Source organism: Salvia splendens, chromosome 1, assembly GCF_004379255.2.
Source record: "Salvia splendens isolate huo1 chromosome 1, SspV2, whole genome shotgun sequence".
Classification (NCBI taxonomy): Eukaryota; Viridiplantae; Streptophyta; class Magnoliopsida; order Lamiales; family Lamiaceae; genus Salvia; species Salvia splendens.
The window spans coordinates 29862523-29873451 of NC_056032.1; the positions used below are offsets into that span (position 1 = coordinate 29862523).

The 10929-nt window shown below is 37.6% G+C and overlaps 1 long non-coding RNA gene across 1 annotated transcript; it reads left to right on the forward strand.

Annotated features, from left to right (window-relative positions):
• The first annotated feature begins 9144 nt into the window (after positions 1-9144).
• LOC121805062 lies at positions 9145-10929 on the forward strand. Its single transcript, XR_006051251.1, has 3 exons — positions 9145-9251; positions 10351-10419; positions 10916-10929. It is a non-coding gene; the product is annotated as an uncharacterized LOC121805062 (long non-coding RNA).

Genomic DNA, 10929 nt, shown 5'->3' on the forward strand with positions numbered 1-10929 from the left:
TTCATCGTTCGACATCACTCGACGTCGATGCACGATTCATCCCTCCGCGCAACGACACGCCATATTTGAGCCTTTTTGGAGATGATAAAGGGAGATATTCAGTTGTTCGATATGTGTTTGATCCGGGAGGAGACGCCTCGCCAAAGCTTTTGCTTTCAACTCTCGTCGTTGCTTTGTGGTTCCCACCTTGAGGACAAGGTTGATTTTAACCGCGGGGGAGTTGATACGAGCCTCTTTTTCAGATTTTATTTAGATCCTTTTTCTATTATTATTATTTGGTTTAGATATATTAGGGATTTGCATATCTATTACTATATCTTTATTTTCTTGTTCATTAAGTCAGTAGCATTATAAATAGGAGTTATTGTTATCACTTTATGAATTCAATAAATATATTATTTTCCACAAACTTGTCTTGAGTAACAAGAATATCATATTTCGTTTCCAAATTGTTGTTCATCGGAGAACGTCCGAAAATCAGCAATTCGTGAGCTTTCCTTCGAGCACGTCGAAGGTTCGATCACCTTATCTCTCCGAGAAGTTAGCCATCCGGCCTCGTTACGGAGAACGTCCGTAACAATCCAGCAAAGAAAACATGGTTGACACGTTGGATGTCACCGTCCGTGAGTGAAACTTGACACACGCCGTGTTCAGATACGTCTCGTGCTGGTTCAACCTCTAGCTCCGGTAACGTTTGTAACCCCCAACGGTTACAGTCAAGGTATAATGAGACATTATGTTTGTGTTAACCAATAGCCTATGTAGTGGACTACACCTATAAATAGGGTAGCCACGCCATGCATTCTACACACTGCACACGCAATAGTATAAGCATTATTCTCTACATCATAATCTCTCTATCCCTTTCTGAATAGTCTTCTATTGAAGCTCTTCCATTGCCTTTATCCAGTTTGTCGAAGCTTGTTCCATAAAAATCTAAGTTGATCTCACTCAGGGTATTTTCGAAAATCAGCATCTACATACTTTGATTATTTCTTTTGTTCATGTTCTCTTATTATAACCGGATCCCGCCCACACAAATATTATAGTAGAAGTTAGGGAACATATCATAAGATTCACGGTAAAGCATGAAGAACACGTTGAGAAGTCGCTAGCCTCGTCGATTCGTAGGAGAATCATAATGTAAATTACTCATTAAGTAGAATCATAATTCAAGTTACATTAACTAATTGTGTTCTTTGCAAAATACTTTCAATGTTTATATGAGAATTGGTTAATCCAAATATTTAACTAGTAATAGAGACGTTTTTTTGCTCTAGTTTATTAGATTAGAATAGAGAAAATGAGAATTGCATGAAATAGTTGCTGGGGTTTGTATAATAAAATATGCTTCGAGCGTACATGGCTTAATACAGTTAGCTTGTGCATGTATACAAGAAATACCACGTCCACTTGTTTACCTAATTATGAGAATAAATAATATAATATATAATGATTTATTTATTGAAATATAAATAAACAAGTCTAAGGCTTCTCACTAAGAAAGTTAAAGCAGGGGAATCTGATGATTTCTTATGGGTTCTTCAGTAGGGAACTTGACCAGATCAAGTAAGAAGAAAAATGAGTTCACAACTTAGATAGACCTTGGCTACCTATTGGTATGGTTGTAGTGTTTGTGATAATTCTCTCTTACCTAAGAAGAGATTAGTATCACTGGTTTGGTAAAACACTTAAAGGATTAACTCGAAATATATTGTTTATTGCTATCTACTAAAAGAACATACTTCAGAAATTTTAGTATTTCTTAGTCTATGCAAATAATATTAATATTTTTTATTTAATTAGACGCCACCATGACTTATCAATATGTGAGAGTTTATCGCAACTCAATTATGGTATCGGTATTAATAGAACAACATGAAAATATTAGAATATTATTTCATAGAAAATATTAGAATATTATTGTTTCATGATTGATGTTTTGTAGAAGGTACTGATGTTTGTAGTTTCTTTAATGTGGAACTCGTTGTATCTAACGCTTATCCCATCAATGATAAGATTTTCATGAGTACAACTCATCACTTAATCAAGCTTGTCTTAGAAAGACATCGATTCCTTCTTACATAACTATCCCATTCTTTAGAAGAATGCTTGGATTCGTCAATGGAGATTAGACTCCCACTACTGATCATAACCCATTGCTCGTCTTCTTATGGTGTAAACTATTAAGACTTGCTAGTCTTTCTATGTCGCACTTCTATAAATATTCTGAATCAAATGATTCTAACTCATAGTGCATCAAACATACATTCTCGACTGTCAAGCTATTTAACAAACAAATTGCTAAAATCTTGATAGTCTAGATCAGTTTTGAATAATAGCTAAGTATTTTCTTGGCCTTAAGACTAAGAGCCATAAATACTTTATCATTCATTGTTTAAGAAGTTGATGTGTTGTTTCATACTCAATCTTGTTGAATTTATATTGTTTCAATACTATGATGTCATAAACATCAATCATGAAACAATAATTGAGCATAAATAGCTCCCACTGCAACAAATGCCTAACTGGATTAAGAACTCTTACTTAGAAGTTGCATTTCCATGTAAGTCATTGTCCTTCTTTAAAAGGTCAATCCAACTCTCAAAGCATCTCTTCTCGCTATAAACAAACTTTGATCACAATTAAGGCTCTCCTATTTCCTATCTAGCCTTTTGTTCAATGAACTAGGACTTAGGAAAACTGCAGCCTTGATGAATTCGTCATTTATCATGTTACTTTCCTCTAACAGTAATATAACGACTAATATTCTAAAGGTTTTCGGTCAAACCTTCTTTTAGTCATTTCTTATTACTTCAGGCGATGACTTGAGTCAGAAAATATTTGAATGATCAAAAGATTCCTCAAAACATTCTGTCTCTCTAGGATATTCCAATCGAATCATCTTGACAGATTCTATTGATATCCATCTTTCATTGTCACTAATCAAGACTTGTCATGCTACTTAAAAGAAAATAGCTTGACCTTATTCCTCAAAGAACTTGTCAAGTACAAGCAAAAAGCATTCTCAAACATTCTTCATGGAATTATGTCGAGGATATGGAGGATGATGAGCTCGCATGCTTGCAGGTGTCGTGTTAAGCAAGGATGTATCCTACTGATCAGGATAGAAATCCCAGCCAACCTGAACCTGTCATCAAAGAAATTCCTCAACCCACTTCTACTGGCTAGTATAGTGGAGGTAAGGGTCGAATCCCACAGAGATGGATACGCTTTGGTAATTGTGGTGATAATCTGGAGGGGTTTGGTTAGCTACCACGCTTGGGTTGAGATTCTACCTAGACAGGAATTAAAGGTGGTAATCTACTGACTGGGTGGTATGAAAGTGATCGACATGTGGCTGTGTACGTGAGAGTGGGGGACAAGGTGTTTCAGGGACATGTGGAAAGTAGATGGTTACTATAAAAGGCTAAACGGAATATCAGAGAATAAGTGGTGGTTCGGTTGCTGCACTGTCAGGTCTGTATGGTACCAGCATAAAAAGTAAAGAACAAAAGCAAAAAGTAACTAAAAAGCAAAAGTGGTCCCAAACTTGGATGTGGATGTTGTCTTCTTCAACAAGCATGAACAAAATCAACAGACTCAGATTCCATAGATGAAATTACAGATTAACAACTCCACAATTCAGATCCATAAATTAACTCACTAAAATTCGAAGATTAAACGAGCGAAATCAAGAACTACACATACTGGACGACATGCAAGGTGGCAGAATCACGTAAACTCAGATTTCGCACTTAATTGCTTCAAGAATTTAAATCTAAACAGCAACTCAACTAAACATCTCAGATCAAGCAACTCCAAATGAAATCATGCTTTCAACATTTAGAAATTACCGCTACAACTAGATCTACGCTACCTAGCCAGAATGAAATAGATTCACACAGAAAGAGATGCATAAAAACGACTTCATTTCATAAAAACATTTGGATCTAAACGAAACACTTCAAAATGCTAACAAGTATCGAAATTGCGACAGATCCAACGTAAGGAAACAACTAAGATTAACTAGGAAAGCGAGTAAAGATTGTTTTGCCACTCCGGGCGATGAGACTGCTACGACTACGAAATGAACTGACTGGAACGATGGTAGGCGAATCTCCGGCGGACTGATGGAACTTCAGGTGACCATGGCTGTGGCGAGGAATGAGAAGATGTAGGACAATGCTGTAGGAACTGATCTACCGAGAGAGAATACTCTAACTAAATGCGAATGTAGATCCCCCCTTTGATTCTCTCCAAGTGGCTTACTTTTATAGGGAGGCCTGCCCTTGATTTTTAGGGTAAACTTTCTTCGTGAAATGACTCTTTTGCCCTTGTTTGTGGTTGATCCTTCCCAGCAATCCTTCTTCTCCATCTCGAGCCTTTTTTTTTGCATACATCCTGGTCAGTATTGCACCCTTCTGGCGTTCTTTCACCTGAGTTATCCGACTCCTTTCGTACTGACTGGTACCCTTTTCCTGCACACTTTAGCAACTATTTTGCAGATATAATACGCACGTTATACTGACCAGTAACCAAGGCCTAGAATGCGACTTATCAGAGGACATGAATCATTGAATATAAACTCCAAGTTTTAGCGATGAGAATCTTATCCATTCACGTTTCCAGTCTACGTAATTTTGGCATTCGAGTTTTTCTTTAAGTATCGCAGACAAAATATTGAATGACATAATGAAGATTTGGCAAATTAACTTATTATCACATACTTATGCTCAATACATAATCGCAAATAACCATAAAACAATTATGTATCTTGCAACTGTAAAATTGAAAACAGGTACCCTCCATAAGAGGTCAATACTCATTCACAACTTTAACATTTTTACTGGTCACAACACCGACGAATAGTCCAGAGACCACATAATGGCATGGCCGCCTAATGTTGCCTAAGCACGACCATCAGATTTAGCATTACAGAATTTTGCTTCTACAACACATTCCCATAACAATGCTCATGTGCTGATAACAAAATCAAACTATCTCATAAATTCTGTATGAACTTCTGAAACTTGTAATTTATTAGGATTATTGTCCCCACATAATGGGTGGCGATAATATTAGAAACTACTTTCTAGTTCACACTATTTATATTTGAGAAGTCTGCCCATATGAACTTGCTATTCCGTAGGATTATTGTCCCCACATAATGGGTGACAATAATATTAGAAACTGGCTTCATAAAATTTGCAAACCAATTGATGGAGACCATATACAACGCACTTGTTGTAATTATCGCCTAGATATTTTATATGGTTTTTTCATAATTATCACATAAGCAGATAAGGCAGATAATCCACTTAAAAAGATAAACACCAAATAAACAGATAAATCCATTTAATGCAAGGCATTTAAACACACTGAATAATTAACGATAATTATTTAATCTAGTCAAGGGAGAAGCAATTAAATAATTAAGTTTTATCATGGATGATGTGTAACACCCCGTTAAAAAAAAGAGAAAAAAAATCAATTATTTATTCCAAATTTGCAGTCATCTACTTGGTCAAATATATTTCTCCAAACCCCTCATCAAACGATTCCCCATATCTCCACTCCTTAAAATCTCTCCAACAAACCAAATCTCCACAGAATTATTATACTACTCCATATCAGTTTCAAATCTACAATTTATATGGGAATATATATATACCCAAACCATTCCACAAATTTTTACCTTTCCTCCAAATTCTGAGATAGCAAAAGGAAAAATCGAGCAGTCGGTGAATCCAAATCCTCCCTGCAACCTCAATTTGTTCTCCTCATTCCAAAGGTATAAATCCCTTCCCTTTTGATCGTTGTTATACATATCATACTTCACTCCCCACATAATTCAATAAACAAGTATCATCGATCAAACAAAACAACAACCACAATATGAAATCAATCTTCTAATTGCACAAATCGAAGCAAATTGAATTAAAGAATCGGACTTTAATTCATGAAATCAAATTAACAACTTATGTCGGGGTTGTGCTGGGCTGCCCGGGTTAGTTTCGGGGCGTTTCGGGGTTGGTTCGGTGATGAACGAAGGCTTCCCGAACACGTTCGGGGTAGTATAGCAATCAAGAGGTGATGGCGGTGTGCAGCACGGCGAACCGCGCTGCGTCTCCTGTTGTGGCCTCACCCTGCGACGGCGAACTCCGGCGAGGAGACTGCACAGCAGCGGCGCCGAGCGACGGTGGTGGACGCGGCCAGCAGCACCTTCCCGGTAGAGACGGCAGAATCAGCGAAGGCTGACCGACGGGCAGCAGCCAGCAACGGCTGTAGCGGATCTTCGATAGCGTGCGATGGTGGGACCAACAAATGGTGGCGCGGGAGTGAGCACGGCTAGTGTCTCTCACCGGAGATGCCAGAACCACGGTGAAATCGAAACCGACGGAGAAAGTGAGACGACGGGTTAGGGATTTCCGATTTGGGGGAATTTTAGAAGTGAGGAAGGTAGAGAAGGGTAGCCGAGGTGGAGGTATTGGGCCTTGTTAATTGATTGAGGAGAAATAAGGATTGAGATATTTTAATTTGGACAATTTCTTTTTTGGGCCTCACTAAATAAATTGGAGAAATAAGGTGGGCTAAGAAAATAAATAATCTTGGGCCAATAATTTAATTTTGGGAAGTTATTTAATTAATTTCGAAACTTTTCAAAGAACGAGGAATTTTATCTTAAGTCCGAAATAAATATATTTTTTAGAGGAAATGAAGGCGAGAATTTAGTTATGCGCTTGTATAATTTTTGGGAATTTATTCCGACATAAACGATTTTAATTAGGGTGCATGCATCTTATTTATTTACTGGATTCATTGTGTTGCTTTATGTGTTATTTAAATGCCAAAGGTGATTCCTTGCAAACTATTTGAAAACAAAACGGTGGAAAGACGAGTTGAGGATTTAAGAGAACGAGGTGGGCTTTCTAACTAAGTATTTTGTGGGCTTTCTTTTTAAATAAGGGCAATGCCCTAAGTATATTTTTATGTGAAAATACTATGAATATTTGTCATGTCGGGTTTTGTTTTATTCTATGGAACCCATCTGATGTGGCTTTTGCCATCAATGGATAATCGAATTCGGGTCTGACTAGGGAGTGAGTCCGTATCCAGGCTAGTGTACATCTATGGAGATCGTGAGCCATCTTTTGAGTTGGCCGGTTTAGTGACTTGGAATGTGTCCACGTTCCTTGTCATCAATGGATCAGATATGGTAGACATCTATGGGAAAATGACTGCGCAGTCACGATTTTTATGATGGAAATAATTTAAGTGTCTTGGGCGATTTCTAAAGTTAAAATCCCAAGGTCACTCAATGGTGGCATGATAAAATACTTTTTATAAATTGTTTTCGGCATGAGTCCACTGAGTGCATCAAATACTTAGCCCTGCATTTATTTTTAAAAATGTGAAAGTTGAGCGTGACGGGTGCGGTGGGTGTTGAGCAAGACCGTTGAAGAAATTTAAGTGTTTAGAATGTGTCATGTCTTCACACGTGGCATATTCCTCCTCTCAAATGCTTCCGCTGAGTAGTTATCCTTTTTTGAGTTCTTATATCGATGAGATAATATTCATTTTCTTGTTGTTGATTGTTGAGATACTCTGATTTTATTCGAGCTATTCCCATTTGTTTCAAGCTATGGTCGAGTTGTGTTGTTTTCTCCTTTCTTCCCCGGTTCTTTAATCCTCCCCTAGTTGCGATCAACCGTGTTTTCTATCCTTAGAAAATGCGGGCGTGACAAAGTGGTATCAGAGCAATTTTTCTTTCCACTCTGGACCCGATAGTCTTTTTCAGTCTTAGTCTAGACTCGTTTCGCTAGACTAAACAAATAAATAAATAAGTAAAATAAAAGAAGATAAAATAATAATTGTGTATTGAAGGCTCAACATCCCGCTTTGCCACGCTCAATTAAGAAAGAGGTAATTTATTTTATGAAAATTGTTTATGAGAAAGTTTTCAGGAAAGGAGATGAGAAGCTATGGTTATGAAAAAAAAAGAGTATGTTTTACAATGGGATAGAATAACTATGGTTATTAAAACAAAGTATGTTTTACAATGAGATAGAAGAGCTATGGTTATGAAAACAAAGTATGTTTTACAATGGGATAGAGGAGCTATGGTTATAAAAAAAAAATACATATGTGTGTTTTGCGATATATTATGCAATGAGGTAACTTATCTTTTATTATAAGATTTGATCAATGGAAAATGTTGTGTTTATGAATTGTTCAAAAATTTTTGAGTTTCGAGAAAAATAGCTTTAACTTTTCGTTTGGAAAATTGAGCTATGGAAGTGTGATGTTACTTATGTTATGAGGTGCAAAGTATAATGCGTTATTCTATGGAGTGTTTTTATACAAATAATGAAAGTTGATGCGGAAGTACGTTTTAATTTTGAGTCAAAACTATTACTTTAAAAGTGAGATGTGGAAATTTTGAGGAAAGTGTGAAAGTGTAAAGAAATTTTGTTTCAAAAGTTTTGAATATAAATGTGAAGTTCGAAAGTGTTTTGCTATGGGATGTGAAAATGTTGTGTATTATACTTGTTATTTGGAGTATGAATGACTTTAAATGTGATATTTGTTGATCTATTAGGTGATGAAATGTATTGTGAACTTAGAGTACCTAAAATATAAGCCTAGTTGACAGCGAGAATCGTAGTTTTAAGTTGAAATAATCTATCACTTTCCCGAGTGACAAAAACGAACGAGAATCTGAAAGTTTGGGATGAACCCCTAATTTGTCAAGGCACGACGAGGCAAGGAGATCGAGAGTGCGAATGGAGGCCGGTGGACCATGAAATTTTTTCTTGGAATTGCGTGAAACTTTGGAGCAAGCTAGGTGCGAACCATTCGAAGGACGTAAGCAAATTTCGAGATGAAATTTTTGTTAAGGTGGGTAGATTGTAACACCCCGTTAAAAAAAGAGAAAAAAAAACAATTATTGATTCCAAATTTGTAGTCATCTACTTGGTCAAATATATGTATCCAAACCCCATCACCAAACGATTTCCCCATATCTCCACTCCCTAAAATCTCTCCAACAAACCAAATCTCCACATAATTATTTTACTAATCCATATCAGTTTCAAATCTACAATTTATATGGGAATATATATATATACCCAAACCATTCCACAAATTTTTACCTTTCCTCCAAATTCTGAGATAGCAAAAGGAAAAATGGAGCAGCCGGTGAATCCAAATCCTCCCTGCAATCTCAATTCGTTCTCCTAATTCCAAAGGTATAAATCCCTTCCCTTTTGATCGTTGTTATACATATCATACTTCACTCCCCACATAACTCAATCAACAAGTATCACCGATCAAACAAAACAATAACCACAATATGAAATCAATCTTCTAATAGCATAAATTGAAGCAAATTGAATTAAAGAATCAGACTTTAATTCATGAAATCAAATTAACAACTTATGTCGGGGTTGTCCGGGTTGGTTTCGGGGCGTTTCGGGGTTGGTTCGGTGATGAACGAAGGCTGCCCGAACACGTTCGGGGTAGTACAACAATCAAGAGGTGACGGCGGTGTGCAGCACGGCGAACCGCGCTGCGTCTCCTGCTGCGGCCTCACCCTGCGACGGCGACCTCCGGCGAGGAGACTGCACAGCAGCGGCGCCGAGCGACGGTGGTGGACGCGGCCAGCAGCACCTTCCCAGCGGAGACGCCAGAATCAGTGAAGGCTGACCGACGGGCAGCTCTTCGACAGGGTGCGATGGAGGGACGAACTGATGGTGGCGCGGGAGTGAGCACGACTAGTGTCTCTCACCGGAGATGCCAGAACCACGGAGAAATCGAAACCGACGGAGGAAGTGAGGCGACGGGTTAGGGAGTTCCGATAAGGGGGAATTTGAGAAGTGAGGAAGGTAGAGAAGGGTAGCCGAGGTGGAGGTATTTGGCCTTGTTAATTGATTGAGGAGAAATAAGGATTGGGATATTTTAATTTGGGCTATTTCTTTTTGGGCATCACTAAATAAATTGGAGAAATAAGGTGGGCTAAGAAAATAAATAATCTTGGGCCAATAAATTAATTTTGGGAAGTTATTTAATTAATTTCGAAACTTTTCAACGAACGAGGAATTTTATCTTAAGTCCGAAATAAATATATTTTTTAGAGGAAATGAAGGCGAGAATTTAGTTATGTGCTTGTATAATTTTTGATAATTTATTCCGACATCCTGGTGGAAATATGGAGCCAACGGAGGAACTTTAGGCGGCCGCCGAATAATCGAAAACCGAGAAATGAGATAAACGATTTTAATTAGGGTGCATGTATCTTATTTATTTATTTGATTCATTGTGTTGCTTTATGTGTTATTTAAATGCCAGAGGTGATTCCTTGCAAGCTATTTGAAAACAAAACGGCGAAAAAACGAGTTGAGGATTTAAGAGAACGAGGTGGGCTTTCTAACTAAGTATTTTGTGGGCTTTCTTTTTAAATAAGGGCAATGCGTTACGTATATTTTTATGTGAAAATACTATGAATATTTGTCATGCCGTGTTTTGTTTTATTCTATGAAACCTATCTGATGTGGCTTTTGCCATCAATGGATAATCAAATTCGGGTCTGACTAGGGAGTGAGTCCCTATTCATGCTAGTGTACACCTATGGAGATCGTGAGCCGTCTTTTGGGTCGGTCGGTCTAGTGACTTGGAATGTGGCCACGTTCCTTGTCATCAATAGATCAGATATGGTAGACATCTATGGGAAAATGACTGCGCAGTCTCGAGTTTAACGATGGAAATGATTTTAGTGTCTTGGGCGATTTCTAATGTTAAAACCCCAAGGTCACTCAATGGTGGCATGATAAATACTTTTTATAAAATGTTTTCGGCATGAGTCCATTGAGTGCATCAAGTACTCAGCCCTGCATTTCTTTTTAAAAATGTGCAGGTTGAGCGTGACGG